At 43.0% G+C, this 27,446-nt stretch overlaps 1 protein-coding gene across 3 annotated transcripts in view; it reads left to right on the top strand.

The window, feature by feature from the left end:
• The window catches only part of NEDD9 (neural precursor cell expressed, developmentally down-regulated 9), a 140,455-nt gene that overhangs the window by 10,883 nt on the left and 102,126 nt on the right, over positions 1–27,446 (top strand). The window contains exon 1 of one of the 3 annotated variants that reach the window (XM_039526145.1): positions 14,788–14,902. The exons of 1 other annotated variant lie outside the window; for it this stretch is intronic. The gene's annotated coding sequence lies outside the window, so the exon portion shown is untranslated. Of the gene's footprint in view, positions 1–14,787; positions 14,903–18,279; positions 18,339–27,446 lie in introns of those variants that run through there. One more of the 3 variants, XM_039526146.1, reaches the window with a different exon arrangement.

Here is a 27,446-nt window from a genome sequence, read left to right as displayed (position 1 = left end):
ACTAATTGCCCTACTTAGATGCAGTATTTGCAGACTGAGATCACCCTGAGGCGGGTCACTCGTGCCCAGAAAGACCGCATGTTACGGGACGCACTGCACAGACCAGGACCATATGCAGCAATGCTAGTAGAGGCGATGGTTCCACTCTATATTCGGATGTCCTGGCGTGGAAGAGTCTGCTTCCACGGAGCGCCCAACAAGCGACCTCTTCCGACGAACCTCATGCGGAGGCTTTGCGAGGAACTGAATGACACCTTCGTAGAAATGTCGCTAGAGGACTATTTTTCTATCCCCATTTGTGTGGACCTTCTCTTTATATAGTTTAATATATATTATAGTTTAATATTTAGAATGTTTTAATTTGTAAATATTTAGAATTTTTTAAAGTCCATTTGTGTGGACCTTCTCTTCATATAATTTAATATATATTATAGTTTAATATTTAGAATTTTGTAAATACTGTTTCTATTTTTCTATAACAATGTTATAAAAATAAATGTTTATACGTGTGTTGCACTTACGCCTGATCCTTCCCTGATTCCGAGTCCTGGTTAACGGGCGGGGACGGTTGGTAGGGGATCTCTGTGAGGGTGATGAAGAGATCCTGGCTGTCAGGGAAAGCGGGAGTGGGTTCGATGTCGCCTGCGCCGTCCTCTAAAGACCCTTCCTCATCTTCCCCATCGGCGAACAGGGAGGGGGAACTGTCCCGGTACACTATTCCGTCCTCGGAGTCCACCGTCACTGGTGGGGCACTGGTGGCAGACCCACCTAGAATGGCATGCAGTGCCTCGTAGAAGCGGCATGTCTGGGGCTGGGCTCGGGCGTCCGCTTGCCGCTCTGACTTTTTGATACCCTTGTCTTAGGTCCTTCACTTTCACGCGGCACTGCATCGCATCCCGGCTGTATCCTTTGTCTTTCATGGCTTTAGAAACCTTCTCGAACGTCTTCGTTCCGCTTGTTGGAGCGCAGCTCGAGAGCACAGACTCCTCGCCCACACAGCGATCAGATCCTGGACTTCCCGGTCACTCCATGCTGGGGACCTCTTTCTATTCTGGGATTGCCCGGACTCCTCTGCTGGAGAGCTCTGCATCGTTGCAGGTGCTGCGGAGCTCGCCCCGATGTGCAACCAGAACGTCAGATTCAAACCGCCCAGACAGGAAAATGAATTCAAATTTTCGCGGGTCATTTCCTGTGTGGCTGGCCAGAGAATCCAAGCTCGGACTGCTGTCCAGAGCGTCAACAGAGTGGTGCACTGTGGGATAGCTCCCGGAGCTGCTAAGTTCGATTAGCATCCACACCAAGCCTAATTCGAGCTAGCAAGTGCGAATTTAGCGTTACTCCACCTGCCGGGGTGGAGTACCAAATTCGAACTAAAGAGCCCTCTAGTTCGAATTAAATGGCTTCCTGGTGTGGACGGTTGAGCGGTTAGTTCGAATTAACGCTGATAAATTCGAATTAAAGTCCTAGTGTAGACCAGGCCTGAGGCTTTTTTTTTAATCTTATTTTCCCCTCAGCCATCATGCCAGGTGTTTATAACCATTTCATCTGGGTTTCTCCTCTCTCCAGGTTTTTCTTTCTGTCTTTGTTTTTGTTTGTTTTGTTTCCCTCCCCCACTTTTTCCTAAACCTCTTTTCATTCACCAGCCACTGCACCTTTTCCTGTAAAATGCTTCTTTTCAATGTCTTTTTATAATTTTCTCCTACTATGCTTTGCATTTCTGCTTAGCTCTGAATTTTATTATGTTTGGGTTCATTTTGATTCATTAATCACGTTTACTACAGACATTTATAAGAAACCCATCACTATATTATTTATAAGAACGTTGCATAACTGAAATAATCTCTCAAAAGTAGAGAGATATTTCACTTTCATTATTTACTCCCATTTTTGTTTCTCCTTTCTTTTTATACCCTGTATTATTCCAGCTCTAAGCATCAATTATTATTAATTATTATTATTATTATTTATTTGTATTGCAGTAGCACCTTGAGGTCCTAGTCAAGGATCATGCTAGGTACTATATAAACACAGCACAGAAAAATAATTTAAATGTAAGTCTGAGATGAGAGAATAGGTAGATATGACAAACATGGTTGGGGGTGGGGAATGGGATGAGAGGGATCTCCAGACAAGAGGAAGTAAACAGCAGTTGTCACAGTACACAAATTGCCTGCTCATTGTCAGGTGTTTTGTAGGCCTCATGGCAGAGATGAGTTTTAAGGAGAGATTTGGAGGAGGATAATGCAGGAGGAGGCCTTGCAGATTTTTATGGAGAGTTCCTCAAACTGATAAGGGGCTACATGAGAGAAAGCATGACAGCGTTTGTGGGAAAATGGGACTGATGGATGATAAAGCAGGGATCTACAGCTCAACGTGGTATAAGACATGATAGGAAGGGTAGGGATATCCCATAAAGTGCCTTACACATGGAGGTGAGTAGTTTGTCTTTATTTACATTCACAGACTTTGGGAACATTAAGGTCCAGATCTGAACTTCACTGTTCAGGCCCCATCTCTAATTTCCTCTCTTCATATTTCTCCCTCTTCAGCTCCAGCTGGCATTGGTACTGGCTCACTGGCATTTGCAAACTATCCAGCTGCAACTCCACAAGAAATGGTACTTGTGCTGCAGAGACAGCCACATATGAATACAAGCCAACAAGCCACAAACCTAAAAACATGCCACACCCCAAACAAGGGTTTAAAAATTACCATTATTAGCCACTAAATGGGGTAATTCTTGATTCCCAAGCACTTGGCAGAACATCCAGATCTGTTTCAGACTCTCTCAGCCCACTGTGGTGAAGTGGCTTTGCAATTTTTATGTAACAACTTGGGAAAAAATAACTACCCATTTCTTCAATAATCTTCCCTTTGTTTCATGCAACTTGCTTTGATCGTGCTATGAACCAATGTGTGATTGGCTGAGTGATGCCAGTCACAATGCTAAGTTCAGATGCCAACCCAAATGAACATGGATAAAAAATCTGCTATTTGGAAAGCAATTAATTTTTTATAGCTAACCGACTGTACTTACAACCATTTCTAAATCTGTACTTTGGAACAGAATAAACACATGACCTGTTCCAGACATAAGGACCCACTCCTCAGCCTTGGTCTACACCAGGGGTCGGCAACCTTTCAGAAGTGGTGTGCCGAGTCTTCATTTATTCACTTTAATTTAAGGTTTCACGTGCCAGTAATACATTTTTTAGAAGGTCTCTCTATTGTCATATGTAAAGTAAACAAGGTTTTCAAAATGTTTAAGAAGCTTTATTTAAAATTAAATTAAAATGCTGATCTTACGCCACTGGCCCACTCAGCCCACTGCCAGCCTGAGATTCCATTCACCGAGGCCAGCACCGGGCTGAGCGGAACCGGTGGCCGGGACCCCAGACCAACAGTGGCCTGAGCGTGCCATAGGTTGCCGATCCCTGGTCTATACTTAAAAGTACAGCAGGGCTGGAATTACATTTTCTCTTTAGTGGGCAATTCTGCAATTTCAAAAAAATTTCCATTCTGAAACAGAACAAAAACAAAAACTTTCTAAACTTTAGATAAAATTGGAACTTATCATTCTGATTTTGACCATAATAAGTTTCATTTCGAAAAGTCATTCAAAAAAAATAATAATAACCCAGTCCACATCCTGATTTGGCATTATCAAAATACTTCATTTCAGGTTTATTTTCCAAACAAAGTTTCATCAAAGTTCACCCTTTTTTAAACATTTGGATTTCCACAAAAATGGTCTTTTTTGTCAAAAAAAATGGTTTTGATGAAAAATTTCTGACCAGTTCTACTTAAAAGTTTTGCCAGCATAGCTACATCGGCTAGAACTGTGACAAAACCCACACCCATAACAACAGACCATCAAACACTGGGTAAAACTTGAACAAGACTGAACAAATATAGCTATTTATAGTAAAAGTTGGGTTAAAAAGAATTTTTTGTCACCAAAAATAAAAAAAACACCCATTCATCCAGAACATCTTAGCAGCTTTGGACAAATGTTTTAAATTCCTGTTGCCAAGGTCCTCTCTTTTAGCTACTTTCATTAATAATCAGGAATTTATCCCTAAGAAATATCAAAGCACCTATTTGTTGTAGGGAACAGCTGAGATTACTTAATTCAGACAGCTGTTCCTGGGTCCTGATCTGAAATCACACCAAGAGATATGTAATAATGTAAATAATATAAAGATATCACAGTTCAATATTTACACGTCAAACATTTTATTGTGAAATCTCGATGCCAGGTGGCTCTATGTAGACCAGAGGTTCTCAAACTGGGGGTCAGGACCTCTCAAGGGGTCGCAAGGTCATGACATGGGGGGTCATGAGCTGTCAACCTCCACCCCAAACCCCACTTGTCTCCAGCATTTATAATGGTGTTAAATATATTAAACGGTGTGTTTAACTTATTTGAGGGGGTTGCACTAAGAGGCTTGCAATGTGAAAGGCGTCGCCAGTAAAAAAAAGTTTGAGACTCCCTGATGTAGACCTTTCACCATATTTGAAGAGTTGACCCAGGAGCAGGTTGGAACAAAAGATTCAATCTCTAAGAGATCTACAATTTTGACTGAAAAAGATGTTGATAAGAACACTACCAAAATGAAAAGATGGGAAAGGGACTTGGACAAAGAAATTGATCTGGACGATTGGGTTGCTATATGGGAAAAGGGATATAAATCTTCAGTTAGTGTGGCTCATAAAGAAAAATTTTAGAAGTCACTGTGTAGATGACATTTGATTCCAGTTAAAATCCATCATATTTTTGCTACTAGGGGGCATTCTGTGGGGGAGCTGTGGAGAAAGGGGAACATACTTAGACATGTGATGGTTATGTCCAGGAATTAGATGGGAAATTATTAAAGAGACTCATCTTACAACAAAATGCCAGCGCCAGGCCTGCTTACTTAATGATACAGTAAAGGGTCTATATTTTAAACAGAATGACAAATTAGTTTCTTTTTTATTGTTAGCAGCAAGACTTTTTATTGCACATTGGAAAATATGACTCCTCCTTCTATGGAACTGCAGTATAGTAAAATACAGACTGTCCTTGTAATGGAAAAGCTTTCACACTATTTAAGTATACAACAGAAGTGCCAAAAAGAGAAAGGTATTTAGAAATGTGATCACCCTTTTTAGCATACTCAGCCGAGAAGGGATCTCCATCCAGAGAGCCAGAATCTTTAGTCAGGTTCTTTGAATATTAACTAGCTCCTGAATAAGTAATGTATGATGTCGTATGTTAACATTTTATTGTAACTTTGCCTTAATTAAAAAAAAAATTTTTTAAATGACACCTCTCACCAAGAAACTATGCCAGCAAAATCCCTGCAGTTATTCCAGGAAAAAAGTACTTTTGCCTGTGTATCTTATTCTGCCCTTTTTCCAGCATAAGCTATGTTTTCACTAGGGTGGTTTGCTGGTATAGCTCTATCTATCTATCGCTATACTGACAAACCCTTTTAAGTGTAGAGAAGGCCTCAGTCTTTTGTGGGCTCCTCCTTAGTAGCGTTTGAGCTTCAGGTTGACTCTTCAGCAGTCAACCCGAGATAAGAAAGCCTATGTTTTACAGTATAAATAATTAATACTTTTCAAAATTTGTATTTCTGAGATGCCTATAGGCTTTATGTCCAAAAATCATAATGTGTGTGGTTAATGGTTATACACACGCAATAGCCTTCAGATGTGTTAGGAGGCTAGAGGTCAAAGGTCAGATTATTTCAACCACACAGGAAGTGGAGGTATCTAGTACAAACTGCACTTCTTGGTGTGTGTTACTGCCTGTACAAAAGACTTTGTTACTCAGTAACTTCCACATGTTCTAGAAAAGATTCTAGATCACAGCTGGTTCAACTGACAGTCAAGAGACTTTGTGTCTGTTCTGGTCCCTTCATTCTTCTTTATCATAGTAAAATTCACACGCACTCACGTCCTCTGCTCTCCTCCCACCCTTTTACCACCAATTTCACATAAGCTTTGTGGAAACGCTATATTTTTCCTTCAGACTGCAAAAGCAGATGGCTTCCTCCAGACTCTAATGCCATATGCCAGTCATCTGAAGATCCTTTACAATATTCCTCTTGCTTTCTATGGAAATAGGGAAATCGTATTTCCAGGTTCAGACTTTACAGTGACCCCCAAGTGCAGGGCAATGAGTGGACTGTCTATGCCCTTAATAGGGCAGCATTTGCCAGCACTGTTATTTTGATCTAGACTTTGCTATATATTGCATGTGACTTAAACATCTATTTTAGGTACTTATATAGCCCTATTGCTCTAGTATCTGAGCACCTCACAACCTTTAGTGTATTTATCCCCATAGCACCCCTATGAGGTAAGGCAGGGAATCACCAGTCCTGTCTGTCTGTCTTTCATAACCACAGTATTTCATGCTGCCATGCAAGTTCTGATGTGGCTGCCTGGATTATTTTTTTCCCTATGTTAATTCAGAATAAAATTATTTAATGTGGCTTAATTTATGAAAATTAGAATGAAAAACACCACTACCTCAGGGATACATGGAAGAGGTACATTTACATTTTTCTTTGTGTTGGAAACTCTGTGCTTGTACTGCCCTGATGGAAACCTGCCCACAACTTTACAATAACAATTAAAGGCTCCAGTATTATTTGGAGTTGGGAGAGTTTAAAAGGACAACAAAACCAACAGGAAAACCCTGGCCATGCAGCTCTAAAAATAAACAACAGCCTTTCAAGTGACAGTAAGGGGTGGACCCTGATCTTGTTTTCATTACTTCTAGTACAGTAAATAGATGTGAGATAGTGGCCCAAATTCTGCTCTCCCTTGTATCAGTTCAGCAGAGTCTCTCTGGATACATAAGAGTAACAGAGAGCAGAATTTGAACAACACAGGGCAGTAGTTGTTTTCAATTCTCGTTAGACTTCCTTTGGCTTCTGAGAGATTTTATTTCTTTAAGGCCAAATACTTTCCTTGAATATGCTCATGGAGTCAAATCCTGGTTCTGTTGAAGTACATGGACATTTTGTCAATGACTTCAATGGGACAAGGATTTAGCCTACAGAGTTCCCACTAATGTCAACGGGAACGCCAAGAGCAGAATTTGGGAAAGACTACTTTAAAATGGAGTTATACTTGATGTGCCTGATCCTTGGCCCCAGTCCAGCTGCTCTGCATCACCAGAATATCACAAAACATCTATAAAGCTAATGGATCTGTCCCCTGGAGGATTCTCCCCATGTAGGGGAATCTTCAGGTAGCACAGAAACACCACAATAGTTTCTACTCCTTCTCCTGGCTCATGTTCCCCTGGGGGTTTTCCTCACAGATAAAGGAGACATGGCCAGGGTTTCCATATACCTTGGCTGTTCCCGGATGCCAGAATATCATCTTGGGGCTGTGGGCAGGCAGGTGTAAGTTAGGGCAGGGTATAATCAGGCTGCTCTGCCTGGCACCAGAACTAGGCTGAGCCCCAGGACAAGGGGGAGAGTAAAGGTGGCTTAAAGCCATCTTTGCCAACCTCCTGCCAGTATTGGGCCAACCGAACTAGAAGACTCCCTGGTACTTATTGAGTAAGAGTGTCATTATGGGGGTTTCATGATTCAATTACAAGCCAAACGATGACTTTTTCTAACTGCTGCTCTGCAAATTCCATCTGAGAGCTCAAAAATCAAGCTGTTTTTCTACATCATACACCTCATGAGAACAGCAGCAATTCAGAACCAGATTCTTTACTCCCTTGCACCTTGTGTTGTCATTTATCTGTGCAAAGTCTGTGTAAAATTTACAGATTCATAGGCCAGCAGGGACCATTATGATAAATCTAGTCTGAACTCTTGCATAACATAAGGCATAGAATTTTACCTAGTGATTCATGCATCAGGCCCATAACTTCTAGTTGAGTTAGAGAATCTCTTTTAGAAAGACATCCCGGTCTTGGTTTAAAGACTTCAAATGACAGAGAATCCACCACATTCCCAGGTAAATTGTTCCAATAATTAACTATGCTCATTGTAAAAATACCTGTGCCCTATTTCTAGACTGATTTTTTCTAGTTTCAGCTTCCAGTCATTAGATCTTGATATACCTTTATCTGCTAGATTAAAGAGCCCTCTGCTATCAGAAATCTCTTCTCCACATACTTATAGACCATGATCAAGTCACCTTTTCTCCTTCTCTTAGTAAAACTAAAGAGATTTAGTTTCTCTAGTTTCTCACTGTAAAGCAGATTGTCCAGAAATTAGTTTGTTCTTGGCACTCTTTTCTGAACCCTTTGTCAACATCTTTTATAAAGTGTGGACACCAGAACTGGGCACTGTATTCCAGTAATGGTCTCACTAATACTGTATACATTGGAAACACCAGATCCCTAATTTCTAGTTGATATTCCCTTGCTATAATCCAAGGATCATATTTGCTATTTGAGCCATCACAGTGCACAGGAAATGCATGTTCAGCTGGTTATCCAATGTGACCATAACTCCTTTTCTAGTCAGTTTTCCAAATTACAGCCCACCAGCCTATAAAGTCTGACCTACATGCTTGGTTCGTAGTTAGGTGACCTTAAATTTAGCTGAATTAAAATGCATCTTGTTTAGGTGTGCTCAGTTTAACGTGCAATCCAGATGGCTCTGCAGAACTGTGCTGCCCTTATCATTATTCACCACTCCATGAACTTTTGTGTCATCTATAAACTTTATAGCAATAATTGTATATTTTCTTCCACCTCATTGATAAAGAGATTGAATAGCACTGGGCCAAGAACAGATCCCTGTGGGAGCCTACTACAGATTTCCCCACAGGATGAAGATTCCCCATTTAGGCGTCAGGATCTGAAATGTAATGAATTTCAGGGTGTTCTAAATTATGAACAAATGTTCACTAAACATCGTAGAAATTTCGCAGTTTTGTTTTGCCCAATTTCATACCCCCCACAATGTTACTTTTCTGTGAAATTTCACAAAAGGTTTATTACCCACAAGAAAACTTGTAAAAACTCTTCAAATTCTGCCCCGACCTTCCTTTGGGCAGCAGAACATCACCAGTTCCATTCACTAAGGGCCTCTTAGTGTCTGATTGCCCCCTACTATATTTATGGTTTCCCTCTCCCCCGCACCCCATGACTTTTCTTTATATCATCCATCTCTTACATCTCATCTTTTAGACTACTAGCCCTTAAGCAGAGACTGTCATTTATTATTGTGTGTTTGTACATTCCTAGCACAATGAGGCCCAAACTGATTGATGCTTTTAGGCCCTGCTGAAATATACCTGATGAATAATAATGGTGATTATAGTCCCACATTTACTCTCATTGAGCAGTATTTTACTCTGCAAGTGAGGGTGTGGTAGGGTTGCCAGTCCTCCAGAATTGTCCTGGAGTCTCCAGAAATTAAAGACTAATGTTTAATTAAAGAGTATGTCATGTGATGAAACCTCCAGTAATACGTCCAACTAAAAATTGCAACCCTAGGGTATGGGTGGCAGAACCAAAGTGAATAATAAAAATTCTCATCTACTCAATTTCAAAATATCATAACTCTGGATATATTCTAAACCTTGTTTTAAATATCCTGTCTTTTGCTTTGGGAAGGACTAACTCATTTCCACTGCAATTATTCATCTGGAAACATTCAAAGAGAAATTGGGCAAAATAGCTGTGCAAAACAATCAGAATGGAAGGCTGAGCTTTGCAAGATTTTGCCTTGTGCTTGGCACCTTTTGTTGGGTTGTGTTATTCTGAGTTCTGTTCTTGAGTTTAAAATATCAAATGTTCATCATTCCAAAACTAGATAAATTGGGCCTGGCAGCCTATGTGAAATACACTCAATAATATAATATTGCATAATATTATTATAGTAATATTTAATAATAATATTGCAGCTCTGACCAGTACAATGGATTAGTAAAGAAAAGTATCCTAAATTCCAGATGAAGCTAGCTGCAATTTTTAATCAGTAGTATAAATGGTAGTTTAATGCTGTCTAGTTATCTATATATGTATTAGCATTGCTATGTTACACTAATTCTTTGCTAAATTCATGTGAAGGGAACTCAGGTAACCCTTCTAATCCAGATGGAGTATTTTAAGAAACTGAATTATTACTTATGTGCCACAGGAAGGTAACTAATACACTCTTCAAGTGTCTTTGACTAATGTATTTTGTCTAATGTTTCGTCTGGTCTGAAATATATCCAATTAATCATTTTCCAATATAAACCCACTTGAACAAAAAAGAAGACAAAAAATAGGATCACTCACCAGCCAAGGTTTACCACTGAATGCTGAAAACAATTTATACTGTGTTATATGCAGCTGTATTAAAAGTAGTGGTTACTCTCCCATGCGCCAGCTTTAAAGGATAATTAATAAACACAGGTGGCCAAAGAGCTGTCTGCTCACTTAATGTGATAAGTGTAGGGAAAGGGAAATACTGGAGACTCATTGCTGGATATGGCTATGCTGAAAGCACATCTGTACAAGGATGACAGTACATTATTTACGGAATGGCTTTCTGGACATAACCGTGCATAGGCTCTGATTTTAAAGCAAAACAAATGTGTAGTGTTGGACCAGGACATTCAGAGGAAGGTAAACAGAAACGGCCGTATGGAGCTGTTCGCTTTGATAGTCTACTCCACTGGGTTCAGTTTAGAGGGCTATTTTGGTGATGATTTTCCCTCTTTGGGCATCTGAGGAGCTAGTCACTAACTGCATCTAACTCTGGATCCAAGCCAGCAAAGGCTGACTCAAGGCTTCTTGAGGCCCCACAGCACTCCAATTGAGGGATCAGCTTTTTGCTGATTTTAACACCTGGAAAAATGGCTAATAGTTAAGGACTGGCCAGTTTCCTGGAATGAAACAGAAACCACCATTAAAGGATGGGTATCTGGCCTTCGGGAGGTGGGGCTGGTCCTGACCACACTTCTTTCTCTCTGCCAGGAAAACCCCCACCCCCACCCCGTTTTCCCTCCATTGGCGAGCAAGCTGGAAACAAGCAGGAAGGTAGTATTGGCTCCTTTGGGGCGAGCAGGCAAGGGACAGAAAGAAAGTGCATGGAGTCCATCACGCAGCCCTGCTACCCAGGAAGGAAGCAGGCTGGCAGCATAAAGCATGGTAACCTATTGAGAGGGACCTCTTCTGGCATTTATCAGTGAGGTGAGAAAGGTTTTATTCGTGCTTGCTCGCAGGGTGGCATGTGGCCTTCTGCAAGGCTGATGCCGCATTCGGTGAATGGATTGTGTAGGATGTGATATGATCATTACCCGACACCTCCAATACCCTACAAGCCAGTGTTTCTCAACCAGTGGGTTGAGACCCCCGGGGAATTAGCAAAAGGCAAACTAGGAGGCTGTGAGATGCTGAAAATTTGATTACAATCTAATGCAACAAATCTTACTCCCTCCACATCTTTAACCTTCAAGGTCAGGTACACTCACTGTTATAATTCATACATATTATATTCTTGCTTTTATAGTGAATGTAAAGGGATTGGTGAAAATGTTTGATTTTGAATAAGGTTCGACCTGATAAGGGTCAGAGGCACTAATCTAAACACAAGTGTTCCACTGTCAAGGGGAATTAGAAAGATCATTGCCAAATAAGCCTCTTCCAAGCCGTGGTTCTCACAGTAAAGCCACTAGCCAGCCTCAATTAGTTCCACTGTTGCTGGTGTGGGTTATGAGATGCTCCAAGAGAAATTTCAAATTAGAATGCAGAAAATTGAGTGCTGCCACACTCAGAAATGCAGCTTCAAAATGCAATGTATTGAAAGAATGGTCTTTTGCTTTTTGTCCTGGGATGTACGCAACACTCTGGTTGGTGTGTGTTGCTTACAGAACTTAAGCAAGCATTCAGTATATACAACAGAGAAAAAAAGACATTTCTTCAGCCCTGTTGAGACACTTCCTTCCAGCTTATATATACACAATGCAAATAAACATTTAGACAACCACTCCTTTCTGAGCTAAAGAGTAAAATTCCAGGCCAAACTTTTGACTGGATTCCATAGGCATCAATCTGGAGTAACTCCTTTGAAGTCAATGGATTTAAACCAGTGTAGCAGAGAGCATAATTTGGCCCTTGCAAAGTTTTTAGGTCCAGAAAAGACATCACGTGGCTTAAATTATATGATGAAACGCAACCATCTCAACTCAAAACGCAAATGCGTACAAGTCCTCACTGACAACCAGTTAGCAGCAGAAATGTCATATCCTCCATACCAATAATTTTACTGATACAGAATATTTAGCAGGAAGCACTGCATTTTTGTAGATGCATGATGAACTGGGACAGGGACACAGAGGGCTTGATCCTCAGCTGCAGACAAAGAAGGCTCAACGAGGTTGAGGAAGGGAAGTCCAAATGTGCCCTTTGCATTCCCTTGATCATGGGGCCAATCTGCATCAGGCCAACTCCCTGACCCCTGCTTGCATCAGCAGTTAACAGCTCCAAGCAGCCATTACAGCAGCCAGGAGTGCTGGGGTGCCAGGGTATCGGAAGCTGGGGTGTGGAGAGTCGGGCCTAGTGATCAGTGCATTGGCAGCCAGGCCAGGAGTCAAGAGAGGGATTAGAACAAAGCAAGGGCAGAGCTGGAGAGGGACCAGGAACAAGGCTGGAGTCAGAGCAGGGCTGGAGCAGGTTAAAGCCTGTGAAGTCTGGCACTACTATCAGGCAGGGGAGAGTTCCAAGCCTGGAAGTCACATTGGGCAGACTGATCTACTGTTTCTCCTGTGAGGCTTCTATACCTGTCCTGAGAGTCACCAGACCAGCTCCTGGCTTGTGGACTGGCTGGAGCCTAGCACAGGAATAACTTATCACCAGATGTGGCTTAATCAGGCTCTAGTTCAGAGATGACTCATCACTTTACAAAGGGAGCCCTGACCATGCTGTATTTCGCCCAGTCATGCCCCCTATACTGGCAACTACCAGGGGTTTAACATGACTTTTGTGCCATCCAAGGATGCCCCTGAACAGGGATCTGCCATCCAAGGATGCCCCTTAAGGGATCTAATCTGCCTGGGTTAGTGCTCCTTTGCACAAGTGGAACAGTGCAAAGTGACTGGGCCAATGGGCCTAGACTGTGGTTGGTCTTAGACAGTAAGAGAAGGACAATCAAAGTGTGACAGCAGCAGAAAAATGTGGGGGGAAAGAGAGTGAAACTGCAAAAAAGAGGGAGAGCGAGTCCAAGAAGGAAGAGGGACAGATAGACTATTTTTGAGAAACTGTCCTCCAGGAAGGGGAAGTAGGGAAGGGGGAGAGAACAGTAGCAAAAGACAAGAGTTCAAGAAAAAAAAAAGGAATATTCTGGGTTTATCCAAATTATTTACACAAAGAAAATCTGGCTCAGAATGCAGTGCTGACTGTGCTGCAACTCTTACTCTTGTTATTAACTAGTGGATAAACTGGGGGTAATTTCAATTTTTCTTCTGCAAAACCTCAGTCATCATTTTGGCTGTGTGGTTTTGGATTCATGACCTACAGAAAGCTCTTGCAGCATGGATTTAGCACTGTGGCAACACAGCATTGTTTACACTGCAGCATGCTTGAAATCCAATATGAGAGATGTCAAAAGATGGTCCACTATACTAACATGCATGTTTTGATGTAAACATGTTTCACTCTGCTTCATCTGTCTTTGTTTCCTGAGGTGTATTAGTAAGAGGATCTGGCTAAGGTTGGTGGTGTCTGGACTCACTTCACTGTGGCTGCCTTAGAGGGTTTCGGTATATTGTACAGCTGTGCCATGAGTTTCCAAAAGCCTGGAATAGGTGAAGCTGAGGAAAAGGATGGTGCAGAAGGGTCTGTGCAGCTGACCACCACCCAATGTGGTGATTGTCATGTAGTCTTCATTTGCCCACTTACCTCTGGGTATATATATGCTTGGAATTGCATTTCACCACACAGAATCTGCACAGGCATGGGACAGTTTTTTTCTTGAGAAATGCCTTCTGGATGATACCTGTTATCATAATGCAGCAGTCTGTAATATGTTGCAGAAGCCAGTGGCTTCACCAGGAGGAAAGGGACACATAACAGCAATTGAGAGTAATTCAGTTTGTGAAAGGACAGTTAGGGTCATATTTCCTTCTTCTTGCTTTCAACTCTTTCAAAGTTAGCTTTTGTGTGGCCTTCATGGTAGCAGGGGCGGCTCTAGCAATTTCGCCGCCCCAAGCACGGCGGCACTCCGCGGGGGGCGCTCTGGCGATCGCCGGTCCCGCGGCTCCGGTGGACCTCCTGCAGATGTGCCTGCGGAGGGTCCGCTGGTCCCGTGGCTCCGGTGGAGCATCCGCAGGCACGCCTGCAGGAGGTCCACCGGAGCTGCGGGACCAGCGGACCCTCCGCAGGCACATCTGCAGGAGGTCCACCGGAGCCGCCTGCCGCCCTCCCGCCGACCAGCGGAGCGCCCCCCGCGGCATGCCGCCCCAAACACGCACTTGGCGTGCTGGGGCCTGGAGCTGTCCCTGCATGGTAGACAGTTTTTTGTTGGATCCAGAAATGTGCTTTCAAAGAGTTTAGAGTGCTAAGACCAAAAACAATATCATCAAAGGTGATGCAAGGGTCATGGTTTTGTGAACTGAAACTGCTACTACAAAAGAAGGAACAGGGTTGTCAGTGCCTCTCCCTCCTCCCCTCCCCCCATGTTTTTGGTTAGTAGTAAAGCAAGCACTGATGTCACTAGAAGACTTGTCAAAATCCTTCCTCACTGCACCATCCCTTGCTTCATCTTCTCTCTAGTGATAAATGCCCATACACGGGTATGCAGTGTAGTTGTAGCCCTGTCAGTCCCAGAATGTTAAAGACACAAGGTGGATGAGGTAATATCTTGTATTGGACCAACTTCTGATGGTGAGAGAGACAAGCCTTCAAGCCACACAAGCTCTTCATGAACCCAGACCTGAAGAAGAGGTAAATTCTGCTCTCAGTTATACTGACACCAATGTACATTTGGATTAACTATTACTTCTCACTAAGGGAGCTAAATTGTTTTGAACATTGAACTATTTTGACTTCAGCAGAGCGATTCCAGGTTTGTATTGGTGTAAATGAGAGCAGACCAGAGTCCATATTATGTATGAATCTAAAAGCAACTATTAGTTCATCTGATCTGCATCCCACTGGAATAGTTTCAAGATTGCTTTGGCTGATAGGTCCACGTTTAGTCTCACAGAGGTGTTGTATTTTGCAGTACATTTGTTGCAACATAAACGTGAAAAGTTGCTTTCATATGTTGGAAAACTTCAAGTACTATATAGTCATTCAGCTGTGTTTAACATGTAATGTTTTATTGTAGCGTGAATAACCTAACACTTAGTAGATTCAATTTGCCTTGTGCTGTGAGGTAAACACATTTTCATGGACTCACCTTTCCATCTTTAAGATGAGGTCATTTTTATTCTGAGCCATGGAATTCTATAGTGAGGCTCTCATACAACTGGGCTCCAGCAGACTTAGAGGTTTAAACAAACAAGTGTTTTTCATTATTGTAAGAGTTTAAGGAAACTCTTTCCCAAAATGTTTACATACGTGGCTTTGTTTCTCTACTGCCAAAGACATGATGAACTTTATTGCAAGCCTTTGTTGCAAAGAGGCCACAAGCAATTTGCCCTTCTTTTGTTCTGAGCTGACATAATTTATAGGTACGCTTAGGACTCTAACTGGTGTACTAATGAAATGTTTGTTTAAGGATGTATCTTTCTGGGATTGGTGGATCAGAAATCTAATGAATGAAATATGAATAACTTAGCATGTTTCAAGTAGTGTTTTTGTGGTTACCCTTGAATACTGGAAACTATTTGGCTTTTTTTTTTTTTTTTTTTTTTAGCATTTTTGGCATTTTTTTCAACTAATTAGTTGAAGCAATAGATATGAGAATAATCATGACATGGTAGAGGGGGAAAAATGGAAAGAGTTGTTCCCCTTGAAAATGGAAAGAGTTGTTCCCCTTGAAATAAAAGTGGATTGACCCTGAAGTGTGAAAGTATGTCAAAATGAGTCTTCGATTGTATATGTACACCTCATTACTATGGAGTAGTGGGGAACTATTTATTTGGCTAAATCAAATGAAGGGTAATAAATAGTGCTTTACTTCTGATCTACATTAAACAAACATGTTACAGTATGCTACAGTAATCTTGAGCCATTATTGTAATGAGCTGGACCATTATCATAAAATACTGTATTTTTTAAATAAGGGGAAATGTTTATTATGTGATTTTTTAGATAAATGTATTTGAACATGAGAATACACTGAACATCATGCCAACAATATTCCTGGATACAATCCAGATATCTCAAAACATAATCTACTAGGTAATATTTTCTTCTCTTGTTGTGGGACAAATCACCAAATGGACTACTGACACATTCATACATGCAAATAAGTTCCACTAATGTTGCAGTTGTGATGAGAGGAGAATAGAACAATTGAGCGGGTCAATGTACCATGGTGAATCTCAAACCGCAAGATTTGAGAGAAACATATAATGTACACACAAGAAAGCTGATAGACACTTCAGTGAGATATACATTTTTAGAAGACTGACACATTTGGAGGACACAACCCTGCATTGAACAAATGTCAACCCTGCACTGAAGAAAAAAGACAAATGATAATAAATCAGTACGTACTATGTCCCTACCCTACTCAACTTATCTTAGACAAGAAACATGCCACAAACCAATGCTGTGTAGCCTTAAATGCTCCAACTAGACCACTTTTCCTCCTCTACTGAGTCCAGATAGCTTTCACAACCATTCACTCGATTAGTTGATATAGCATTGCTAAAAAAAAAAGCCAAATGATTTCCAAGGTAACCATGAAAACAATGCTTGAAACTATGCTAAGTTATTCATCCACAGACTATAGGATAATCATAAAGTGGGGTCATCTGCTCCTCCTTTGCTTGGTTTTGTAACGGTTTTAGTAAGATAGTGGGCTGAATCCTGGCCTGCAATCAGCCCTCATTGTGCCTCTCCAGTTGCACAAAGAGGACTTTAAACTGCCTTAAGCAGGCAGTTGAGCAATTCCCCTAGTGAGGCTGGCTTTAAGTCACCCACTCTCTCCTCAGGCATAGGGTATGGAAGAAGGCAGGGAAGAAGATGCTGGGGATGAGACCAGAAAGCGAAGTGCTCTGGTGATCCTAGGCCAATGGAACAGTCAGTCTGCAGGAGTCTGCATAAGTGTAAGGGAGGGCACAGGGATCCAACTTACACCCCACACATCACTTCTGAATTTGGCCCATCAAGTGGATCCTTCTGAGAGCTGGAAAAAAGTTTTATTCAGCAGCTAGTTATTCATTTTCATGCTGCAGGATTAAATGCTGGAGAACGTGTTCGTTTTGGCCTTGCCTTCAGGCTTAAAAAAAGGAGTGTGTTTTATACCTCAGGGTAACTAATGCACATGCACTAACCTGAGGTAAATGCACAGAGAAGACAAAGCACTTAAGTTATGATGTAAAGTTGCCAATGTCACCATTATCCCCCTTCCCTCCCTCCCCCGGAGCTGACTTTGCCTAGTTTACCTTGCAGTAAAACAAAGTGCCTAGTTTTCATTGTGCTTTTACCTCAGATTAGCTCACATGCATAAGGTAAAAAAAACAAACCAGTGTTTTAGCTGCAAAGACAAGGCCTTAGTGTGCTACTGACCTGTAATACAAGGAAAATCTTTTGTACTGATTTTGACATGGCATACAACAAAGGTGACACATAATGTTACCACAGGCAAATGGCCGTGCTCAGTGCATAAGACCACAGCTATGATTGCTGGTTGTGTTTGCATGGGAAATGGGAGTTTATCAGAGGTGAAAGTAAGCCAGTATGGTCCGTGGTAGTGATTTAAAGGGCTCAGGGTTCTCCGGCAGCTGCGGGGAGCCCCGGGCCCTTTAAATCACCACCGGAGCTCCGGCAGCCAGGCTCAGGTGGGGATTTAAAGGGCCTGGAGCTCTGGCCACTGCGGGGATCCCCGAGCCCTTTAATGCGCTGCCGGAGCTCCGGCAGCCGGAATCAGGCGGGGATTTAAAAGGCCTGGAGCTCCAGCTGCTGCAGGGAGCCCTGGGCCCTTTAAATCCCCACCGTAGCTCTGGCAGCTGGGCTCCCATGGTGATTTAAAGGGCCCGGAGCTCCGTGGCGGCCAGAGCCCTGGGCCCTTTAATTTGCCCCTGAGCCCCGGGGCTCCCAGCCGTCTCTGCAGCTGGTAGCTCTGGGATGATTTAAAGGCCCTGGGGCTCCCAGCCACAGCCGGAGCCCCAGGGCCTTTAAATCTTGAAAGGCTCTGCCTCTTTCCAGTTTAGGCCACACCTCTTCCAGTTGATGCCACACCCCCACTCAGGACTCTGGTGTAGTGGTAAGTCCTTTAAGTTACTTTCACCCCTGGAGTTTATGCTTATTTCCTTAAAGCAGTGGTTTTCAACCCATGGACTGTGGGCCGCTTGCAGCCCAATCAGCACACTGCTGTGGCCCATGTGACATCCTCAGGGTCATACTGGTAGTACTGGATGCGGCCCACAGTGATAAATAGGTTGAGAACCACTGCCTTAAAGAAACCAATTACAAACTACCCTATGTGCTCCCAGTCGTCTATCCAATGTGCTCCCAGTCTTCTATTTACTTTTACACACACACAGAGAGAGTATAAAAAGAAAGATACCACTTTTAAATAATTTTCCTGACACACCTATATGAATTCCTATGAATGCTGTGTGTTTCCAAAAGAACTTTTACTGCTCATTTATTGCCCAGAACCAAGTTGGTCTCTTGCTAAATTAAGCTTGAAAGACACAGATTCCAGAAAGTGAATGGCTGATGTTTGTTTGCCCAACAGCAGTCACCACAGGAGTTGCTGCTTGATGTGTGAAAGGAGAGACTTTTCAAGACAACATCAGGAGGCAGCAGCTACAGGAGGTATTTCACCTCCCTGAGGCTCTAGTTTGTCACCCAGGACTGATTCTTCTGTTGTTAAATTAGAACATGGGGACTCCTGCTGATTAGTGCATTTTCAATAGAACAACTAGGGCTTTTTTCCCCTTTATTTAGCTTTTAACTACACTACTTATATTGGTTTTTTATTAACCAACGTCAGCTATGCCTGCTGTTCATTAGGTTCTTTATTACCTCCTGTTTCTTATGACCTCCCTCCCACTAGTCTCTGTGCATTTAGAGACTCAGTGGGTGGTAAATACCACTTTGCAGATGGGTCAGGGTGGGTTTATAGTTGTGTCTATGTGCAAGTATACACGAGTGTAATAATGAACAGTCTAGCAAGAGGCAATTGATTCAGAGAGAATGGGCCTGCTTCCTAGCTGTAAGAAGCATGTCTAGCTTTCCAGTCTCAAGTTATGACTTAAAAAAATTAGGGTCACAACCTAACTAGCTTTGAGATCGAGCTTGATAAATTTATGATTGGGATTATATGATTGGGTTGCCTGTGATAGGTAGGGACTGGACTAGATGACCCAGGAGGTCCCTTCTAGTTCTATGTTCCTCTGTTTTATGATTAAGGCAGTTGAATGCCGCCCCACAGACTTGGATTCAGTCCCTGCCTCTGCCAGAGCTGCTATGTGATACTGGGAAAGCAGACTGCCACTGTGTGTTCCTCAATTTCTGGGTGCCTGTGCTGAAACAACTGGGACCTGATATGCAGAAGTGCTGGGTATTCACAAGTATAACCCAAGTCAGACAGCTGTATTTCAAATATATTAAGTGGAATAAAAATGTTAACTGCATTTAAAAAACAATCAGGCCCTAGACATCTCAAATCAGGCGCTTAAAATTAGTGGACACTAATATCAATGTTAACCTTAATTTCTCTATGTCCCAGAGTAAAAATAATACTCTGTCTCAAGGATAATATGGCCCAGGGATAATGATACCACCTAGTCTCCCTGGCATGTTCTGAAGATAAGTTCATTGATATTTGTGTAACCCTGAGACACTATGGTGATTAGCACCAGAGAAAGACCAACAATGAAATTAATCATTTCAATGGTTAAATAAGGCCTGGGGCCACACTGAATGAGGAGGACAAACAAATTACCCATTCTCTGAATGAGACAGGAGAAAAACAACATATGATCATGTACAGGGGCGGCTCTAGGCACCAGCAAAACAAGCTGGTGCCTAGGGCGGCAAAATCTAGGGGGCGGCAAAAGGCTGGGGCCCCAGCTCATCCTGCCGCTGCGAGCCGAGGAGCGGCCCGTCCCCGGCCGCCGGGGGGGCGGCAGGCTGGGCCGGCGGACCTGCCGCAGTCACGCCTGCGGGAGGTCCACCGGAGCCCCGGGACGACTGGACCTGCCGCAGGCATGACTGCGGAGGGGGCGCTCGTCCCGCGGCTCGGCTGGACCTCCCGCAGGCATGACTGCGGCAGCTCAAGCGGAGCCGCCGGACCCGCGAACCATCCGCAGCCGCGGGAGGTCCAGCCGAGCCACGCGGGACCAGCGGTCCCTCTGCAGTCATGCCCGCGGGAGGTCCGCTGCTCCCGCGGCTCCGGGGCGCCTTCCGCGCATTACTGCTTGGGGCGGCCAAAAAGGTAGAGCCGCCCCTGATCATGTAATTAAACTATCACATAATTCATATTCAGAAGGGGCAGTCAACCTTAATTCTGGTAGTTTCTAATTTTTGAGTGCTTGACTTTGCATCTTCCTTTTAGCGTTTTTTTTTTAAGGGATTTCCTAATTATTTTTTTTTTAGCAAACTAAAAAGTCCCAGAAATTCTATGATGTGGAACCACATTGACCCCCAGCTTGGATCATCAGCAGGTTTCAGACCTTTCGATCCACAGCACAGACCTCTATCCCTTGAACTAATGGAGGAACTGATACTGGTGGTAGGTTGTTATCTTCCCTGTAGATCCGCCTGGCTGAGACACATACTTTGCTAGTGGGTTTTCCAGTGATTTGCTAAGAGAAGAACAACGTAGAAACTTAGGACTCCTGGGTTCAGTTCCAAGTCCTGGAGGAGAATGTTCTCTAGTGGTCCTTTCTGTACTTGTGCTCTCAGCTTGTCCCCATCCTCTTCTCATCTGCCAGCCACTCCCTCAGGCTCTTGCCCCCACCCACTAGAGCTGCCACCTCCGAGATGCAGAAAAACTGGCCACACACTCCAACAAAAAGGGTTCTAGTGCTGACGATAGACAATTATTACCAAAATGTTTAAGAGAGCCATTTTATACCTCCACCCACCCCGCAATATGTATTTTATATCATTATACCTTTTTTCTTACCTTAGCCTACTACATGTTTTCAAATTTTGTACATCATACCACCTATGTTTTTGAATTTGTATTTGCTGTTTGACTTGCTGCTGCCAGCAAGTGCTTGTTTTGAATTGTGACTGTGACCCAAGGACTTCTTTGTGCCAAGTGGCAGAGGCACCGGGGGGGCGTACAAAAGGGTGGCAGGGATCCCCCAGGTCTGGGAGCTACATACTAGTTCATTAAATATCATGTAAGGTCTCTTATGACAGCCTGCATCATACTTGTCATCCTGATCATTGCAAGATGTTTCTACAGAAAATGTGTGTGGAGTTATGTCCATATACTAAAAAATATCTTCTCTAGGTCTGTGAGTTAAGGCAGGGCACCAAAAGTGAACCACATATTCCAGTCAGGCAGGGGAAACAGACGCTTCTCTCTCTCTCTCTGGCTGATCATGTACAAATTGAGTATTGTATGGTTCACCCTGGATACCCGTTTACAATCTGAGCAAAATGCTAGTCAAAAGATTGTGGAGTGTACAGGAAAAAAAACAGAAACAGCAGTGGTTATACTGTTTAGGAGTAAAGACAATGAACTTTTGGAATTATATCTGGAGTGCAGATGAACCCCTCACTTATCCTTCATCAAGGGGAGACAAGTTGTCAGTGGGCTTGGGCTCACACTAGAAGGGTCTCAGCCACCCTGGCAGAAAAATACAATGAGAAGGACTTCAGGGTAAGCAGTACCTTATTGGACAAGAGGGCATCTTGTTAGATGACTTTAGGCTCTAGAATGAATGTTATGATTTTTTTTATATATAGACCTTTGTTTCCAGTATTTGTTTACTATCATTTGAATATCATTCTTTGTTAAATAAACATATACTTGCCTTCTCTAAGTGCTGTGTGTTAAATGGAAACGAGTTCCAAGGTGTAATTAGTAAGCTGTAGTGTTCCTTTGGGAATAGCAAGCCATGTAATTCTTTAAGTGTCCAGAAGATAAGGGGGTGGACACCAGACGGGGATGGTCAGAAGACTTGGGAATTGGAATGTGCCTGTCTGAGGGACAGGTGAGCCCATGTGGGCTGAGAGGGGAGGGGTTGTGTTGCCTGTGGCTGGGAGCTAACCCCTGCCAGGCACAGAGAAGACTCCCTCATGCTAATGGAAGGTGGTAGCGAGGTGCCTGAAAACCCGGGGTAACGCTGGGAAGCATCACAGTGACATTGTGGAATTCCAGGCATGATACCTGAGGTTGCATCTAATGCAAAGGATGAGGGATGTGCAAGAGGCTCTGTGTAGGATCCAGGGTGCTGGGTGCTGAGGGGTGGTGTCTAGGATTCTGTAAAGTGCTGTGGGTGATCAACACCTGAAGAGACCTCCTGGGTGACTGGGGGATGCGGGGGACTACAGGGAAAGGGGTGCTGAGTGTCTGACGGAGGCAAGGGTGTACTGTGTACTGTGGAAGGTGGAGAGGCATGGGTGCCCTGGTTCACTCTGTGCCCCTGCCCCAAACACACCGCAGTTTCCCAGACTCTTACCTATCAAGCCTAGTAACAAGACTGTTTGTAGCCAGGAGGCTCTTCCACACTGCTGCTTCTCAATAGCGACTCCATCCTCCCAAATCAGGCACCCCTGCAGCTTGCATGTGCAGGTGCCCCTCCAAGCAAACTGGTCAGCTTGCCTGACCATAAGGAACAAGAAGTCACCTCCATGAGCCCAAAGTTCTCCACCTCTGCTGCTTCTGCTTACTGAGTCACCATAGAATCATAGAACAAGAAGGGACATTGAAAGGTCATCTAGTCCAGTCCTCTGCATTCACGGCAGAACTAAGTATTATCTAGACCATTCCTGACAGGTGTTTGTCTAACCTGCTCTTAAAAATCTCCAATGATGGAGATTCCACAACCTCCCTAGACAAATTATTCCAGTGCTTAACCAACCTGACAGCGCAGAGAGAGTGCTCCATCTCTCCTTCAAGAGCAGGGAGCTTAACTGTCTAGTGGAAAAAACCCAGCATCCAGCACGTCAACTGGCAACTGGCAGACAGTACAAAACCTCCACCCTGTGGCCATTGCAATGCCCTCCATGCCTCATCCCTCTGCATTCAAGTCAGCAGCTGTTCCTCCTTCTCCTCCTCACTGCCTGGGCACTAGCAGCATGATGGGAGCACTGGGAACACAGGAAAACCAGTGGCTCTGTTTTCACTTCCGATGCAGTGGCCACTGACAGCCTGGAGAAGCAATTGCATGCAAGTCCTGCTCAGCCTGTACAGCCCTGGGATGGAGCATGCTCAGTCACTCTGGGGATGGCATGCAGAGTTCCACTGGCACATAGGATTTCATAGATTCAAAGGCCAGAAGGGACCATTATGATCATCTAGTCTGACCTCCTGTATAACACGGGACATAGAACTTCCCCAAAATAATTCCTAGAGCAGATCTTTTAGAAAAACATCTAGTCTTGATTTTAAAATGGTCAGTGATGGAGAATCCACCACAGCCTCTGGTAAATTGTTCCAATGGTTAATTACTCTCACTGTTAAAAGTTTACACCTTATTTCCAGTCTCAAATTGTTTAGCTTCAACTTCCAGCCATTGGACCATGCTAGACCTTTCTCTGCTAGATTGAAGAGGCCATTATCATATATTTATTCCCCATGTAAGTACTTATAGACTGTACTCAAGTTATCCCTTAACTTTGTTAGCCTAAAAATGGATTGAGCTCTTTGAATCTACCACTATAATGCACACTTTCTAATCCTTTAATCATTCTCATGGCTCATCTCTGAACCCTCTCCAATTTATCAACGTCCTTCTCGAATTGTGGGCACCAGAACTGGACACAGTATTCCAGTAGCATTTGTACCAATACCAAGGTAAAATAATCTATTCTTACTCCAGATTCCCTTGTTTATGCATCCAAGGATCACATTAACCCTTTTAGCCCCAGCATTGCACTGGGAACTCATGTTCAGACAATTATCCACCACAACCCCCACATCTTTTTCAGAGCCACTGCTTCCCAGAAAAGAGTTCCCCATCCTGTAAGTATGGCCCCAGTCTGTAAATATGAATGTAGTATAACAATGGTAGAAGTGTTCTGGGAAGATGAAACACAGCCTGGCTCTGTTAGAGAGGTACAATGGTGTCGCAAACAAGACACTGGACTGGGACTCATGAGAGATGGTTTCTATCTCTGGTTCTCCCACGGTTCTGATGTGTGATCTTAGACAGGTTATTTCACCTCTTTGTACCTCTGTTTCCCCTTCCACTGCTGTCTATTTAGATCACGGAGACAGTCTACCCTGCTGAAAGCAAGGCTGTCCTTCCAATTAGAAGCGAACTGCCGCCTGCACAATTTCATTCAGCACAAACAAAGGACTTTTTGAGTTCTAGGAGAGCAACAGGAATCTGAAGCAGCAATTTTTCAAATTAAATTGAAAAAAAATAAAGCAAATAAACGATCAGCCTCAAAAAACCAATAATCTGTTTGTGCGTAGCAAAAACATCTCGTGTCTGTTCATTATACTAGAGAAAAAAGTGTCTTGTGGGAGACCTGGAAGGAGTGGGAATGCATTACAGTAGCACCTTGTTTTCTTTCTTTAGTACTATGAAAGGGCATAAAGTATAAACATCTAGAATATATTGGAGTCCTTAGCAGCTCCAGTAGAATGTTGTACTTCTCTGGAGGAGAGTGGCAACGTTTTATGTTTTTCTTGCTTCTTCAAACACAGCTGACGAGTTGTTTTTTTAAGAATTTAATTGGATCTGTCTTTCCATCATTATGCTGTGATTTACCATGGTAAACCACATAGATCGTGGAGAAATAGCTTTACTCTGGATTCCAGCTGGCAAGGGAAACTATCTATATGCCTCAGGGTGGATTGGGGAAAATGAACGTATTAATTAAAATAAAAGGATAATAATCCTGGCGCAGTTATTTGAGAAACCTCTCCTCACCTCAGGAGTGGCATGTGGTTGACTGAGCTGTAACTAGAATATAGATGTATAAAGCTAAAGCTTTCACCAGTTGCCTTCAGTTCCTGGGGGTGATAGTTTGAAGGTGTTAGTACGGTATCTAAAATTAAATTAAATAAGTTAACCCTCTCTCTATTACAGTCTTTGCCAGCTGATGGAGATACCTTAGTATAGAATGCTGTAGTGTTTTCAGGGGTGGATTCTAGATCTTTCTCTTGGCCAAAAAAGGGTTAATGAAATTACTAATGGCTTTCAGACTCCTATTACTGTACCTTAAGCAAAAGGCCACCCTTCTTTCTTTTGTTGTAAGGGAAGCTGACCCCCGTTGTTTTTCCCTCCTCCCTGCCACTATCGTCACCTTCTCTTTGGTTTCCTCCACCATCTGGCCTCTCTTGAGTGGTGCGCATACCAGTTAGGTCAACGTACATTCACACTGAGCAGCACTCTGCCTGTATCAATAGGGAGCACTTCTTTGACCAGTGCCTCATGTATTCTGCCTACACTAGGGTTTGTCTGGTTTACCTGCATTACTGTCCTGGTGTAGTTAGATCAGTACAATGCCACTTGTGGACATTTTTATGCTGGAAGAGTGTCTTTTTCCGGTTTAGATTTTCCAAAAGCGACACCAGAAAAAAAGCTACACTGGAAAAAGGAACTGGAATAAGAGTGTCCACATGGGGAGTTATACCAGTATAACTATAGCAATACAGGTATGTCAGTAAGTTTCCCATGTAGACAAGCCCTGTACAGTGTCAGCTTCAGGTCCTAAATTATAGGAGCAAAACTTGCTCAGATAGAGCAAGGAATACTGAGCAAAGTGTGAGCTCCTGGGCAAGACAAGAGAGACAAACTCTTTTCCTCAGGGGAAAGTCTACCACAGAAGAGATGTTGCCCTGCTGCTGAGGGAGGAGGAGGCATGAAAGAGATGATATTCCTTTTCTCCACTCAGTATGTTACTAGCACTCTCTGATTTTACCCAGGAGGAGGGAGTGGGGCTAGAAGGGAGAATGGGAGATGTAGAGGAATGGGAGACAGATAGAAGAATGAGCTGGTTAAGGTCAATGACCATGATTCTGCCATGAGGTAGCACACCTCCAAGTGAGGCAGCTTTGCAGGATCAGGTCTTATTGTTTCTATTTGGTATTGGATGAATACTTAGGTAAAGTATTTGGATGAGTTCCAAAGAGTAGATACTTCTGTACATCCCAGAAGACAGCTTACTGTTTAAAGTTTATAATGAAATCCCAATTTTTAAGAGATTGTTTCTGTGTGATACACAGTGATTTTAAAACATTATAATTTGGAGTAGGGCTAACGAATTGTGCTCAGTCAGCAGATCTTATCTCTTTGGAAGCCAAAGTCAAAAGAAAGTGAAAAGTTGGCTGTTGCCCACAAAAAAAAGGAAACTTTTCTTCCATTGGAACTGCTACTTCTGTGCTTTACATCCAGACAGACAGAGGAAGCCCTCGCCAAGCCATCAGTTTTCCTCATTTGCTGGGAAAAGAGAAATCAGACTGCAGTATGCATGATTTTTACTAGTGGTTTGGCTGCTGGCTGAAAGACCCTGCATATTTCCCAATACATTTGTTGTAAGTTTAGGGTTTTTAAGTATTTTTCTGTATTATTGCAACTACAGATCTTGGAAATTCGTCATTTCTCCCTCTTTTGCTATAGTCTTTTTCTGCATAAATATTGCCTAAGACATGAGTGTAGTCTTGAAAATTCAAGGGGACAAAATGTGCACCCTGAATTCTTTGCATATTATAAATATGGGAGACTGTAGGCATGTAGAAGTTAAAGGGACACTACAACACTTTTTAAGTCCTCATAACAGGTCAAGTGAACCACAGTCATTTGTGGAACTGGACTAACTCCAGGGTACAAATGACACATGTTACTGGGGTTTTCAAGGTCCACTCAAATCAAATGTACTCTAGGCCTGCTCACAATTTGAGTATTAAATAAGGAGTTCAAAGGCTTCCTCCAGACTGATGTCTAATGAACAGAGTAACAAAGGTCAGCTCTATGCAACCAAAGTTTGCATCTGGTAATCAAGGGCTTTTTTTTTCAGCCACAATTTCCACCTTCCTGTAAAGAGGAACTGGCCCAAATTCAAGCCAACCTAAATATCTACCAGCGCATCCTTCTTGTAGCATGCGGGGGGAATTACTTAATGCACCGTTCACTCCTGGTCCCTGCCGCAGACAGGTTTCCTGACAATCCCTGTAATGATAGCGTGCAACTGAAGTCTGCTCACCACCTTCCACTCAGGGAGTGAATGTTAA

This window comes from Mauremys reevesii, linkage group 2 (assembly GCF_016161935.1).
Source record: "Mauremys reevesii isolate NIE-2019 linkage group 2, ASM1616193v1, whole genome shotgun sequence".
NCBI classification, from domain to species: domain Eukaryota; kingdom Metazoa; phylum Chordata; order Testudines; family Geoemydidae; genus Mauremys; species Mauremys reevesii.
The sequence above is the reverse complement of the archived record's forward strand: the minus strand, read 5'-3'. Positions and strand labels throughout refer to the sequence as shown.